At 45.7% G+C, this 2428-nt stretch overlaps 1 protein-coding gene across 1 annotated transcript in view; it reads left to right on the top strand.

The window, feature by feature from the left end:
• The first annotated feature begins 2344 nt into the window (after window positions 1-2344).
• Window positions 2345-2428, top strand: part of cdh11 (cadherin 11, type 2, OB-cadherin (osteoblast)) — a 45178-nt gene continuing 45094 nt past the window's right edge. The window contains exon 1 of the mRNA XM_083922961.1: window positions 2345-2412. The gene's annotated coding sequence lies outside the window, so the exon portion shown is untranslated. The remainder of the gene's footprint in view (window positions 2413-2428) is intronic.

Below are 2428 nucleotides of genomic sequence, written 5' to 3'. Positions count from 1 at the left end.
CATATATAAATATACATATATATATATGTATATTTATATACACATATATATGTATATATATAAATATCCATATATTTCTGTATATATATTTATATATTCAGTTTATATAATGTGGTGTCTTCCTTGTCCGTGTCCTAAAGCCCCTGCAGACGCTGAACAGGACATTTCTCCCACACTGTCTTCGTGTTCGTGTTTCCTGGCGTCTGCGTTGAACGCGTTTGTCGGCTGACGTGGCGCTGAACCAAAGTCAAACATGGTTCTGATCCAAACAAAGACACTTTACAACAATCACATCAAAGCAAAGGAGGCAGAACTCAGCTCCTATGATGAACACACTGATGCGTTTGGCTCCAGGTCCTCGTGAGCGGGTCAGAACCGACCCGTTCGTATGAACCTTTATCTGAGCAGAACCTTACACACCTGTTTCCTGAGGGAGTTCCGATCTACACAGAAACAGTTACAAAGGTTCACTTTAACGCAAAACTACACAACCAAACACGACAACTCCACTAAATAAAGACGCAGGTCAGAGACGGAGAGTCCTGCTTCCTGGTTCTGAAAGTTTATTAAACATTTAAATCTTTCACCAAACACAGAGAGACAGCGTCGGGTCCAGGTCATGAAGAGCAGAACCCGCCCTCATGACGGCAGCGGATTGGCCCAATGTTCCCATGTGACCTCCTGGGCCCCAGCAGGAGGGGGGGGGGGGGGCAGTTAATGAAAGATAAAACTAATATAATAATATAATAATAATCAGGCCGGAGCTTTAATCTGCTGTGTTACGAACCTCTGTGACCCTGAGAGCACACACACACAGACACACACACGCACGCACGCACGCACGCACGCACGCACGCACGCACGCACGCACGCACGCACGCACACACACACACACACACACACACACACACACACACACACACACACACACACACACACACACACACACACACACACACACACACACACACACACACACACACACACACACACACACACACACACACACACACACACACACACACACACACACACACACACACACACACACACACACACACACACGCATACAGACACGCACACGCACACAGACACGCGCGCGCACAGAGACACACACACAGAGACACACACACAGAGACACACACACAGAGACACACACACACACACACACACACACACACACACACACACACACACACACGCAGACACACACATGCACGCAGACACACGCACACAGACACGCACACACACAGACACGCGCACACAGACACGCACGCAGACACAGACACACACACAGACGCAGACACACACATGCACGCAGACACACACATGCACGCAGACACATGCACACAGACACGCACACACGCAGACACGCAGACACAGACACACACACAGAGACAGACACACACACACACACACACACACAGAGACAGACACACACACACACACACACAGACACACGCACACACACACACACAGACACAGACACAGACACAGACACACACCCTCCTGTCCATCATCTTCAGCCTCTTGTCTCGGGGGCTGGAGCCGATCACAGCTGACATTAAACCACCTGTTTATTCTGTAGTTCTGTGGAAACGAGCCGGGCCGGGCCGAGGCGGGGCGGGGCGGGCGGGGCAGGCTGGGGCGGGGCCTCAGATATTAGGAACAGACAGGAGTGAGTGGGTCAGGACCATGAAGAAACTCTGTGATCACAGATTTAATCCAGAACAGATCAGATTATAATCCTCATCATCAGAGTGATGATGGTGATGGTGATGATGATGATGATGATGATGATGATGATGGTGATGATGGTGATGATGATGATGATGATGATGATGATGGTTCTGGGTCCAGTCCAGCTGCTTTTACGTGTTTCAGTTGAATCTGATTCTGATTCACACAATAACGTCTCTTTAATGATCTGCAGTCATGTGATGTTTAATAGATGACATGTTATTAAATATGATCACAGAGAAAATCCTTTCTCCTCACAGAGTTCAGGCTCACAGCACCAAACAAGACTGTTGTTACTGTTGCTGTTATTGTTGTTACTGTTGTTATTGTTGTTATTGTTGTTTTTATTGTTTTTGTTATTGTTATTGTTGTTATTGTTGTTTTTATTATTGTTGTTATTGTTATTATTGTTGTTATTATTGTTGTTACTGTTGTTATTGTTATTGTTGTTGTTGTTGTTATTATTGGTTTTGTTATTGTTGTTTTTATTGTTTTTGTTATTGTTGTTGTTATTGTTGTTTTTTTTGTTGTTGTTCCTGATCAAAACAACGATAAACTCTCTTTATTCTTTAACGTGTTTCATTAAATCTGAATTCTTTCTCTCAGGTCGATCGCTGTCGCCGGGCGGAACAGACGACCCTCAACGAGGCCGACGCCAGGGATGAGCTAAAGGTGAGTGTGTGTGTGT

This window comes from Echiichthys vipera, assembly GCF_963691815.1.
Source record: "Echiichthys vipera genome assembly, chromosome: 11".
Lineage (NCBI taxonomy): Eukaryota > Metazoa > Chordata > Actinopteri > Perciformes > Trachinidae > Echiichthys > Echiichthys vipera.
The sequence above is the reverse complement of the archived record's forward strand: the minus strand, read 5'-3'. Positions and strand labels throughout refer to the sequence as shown.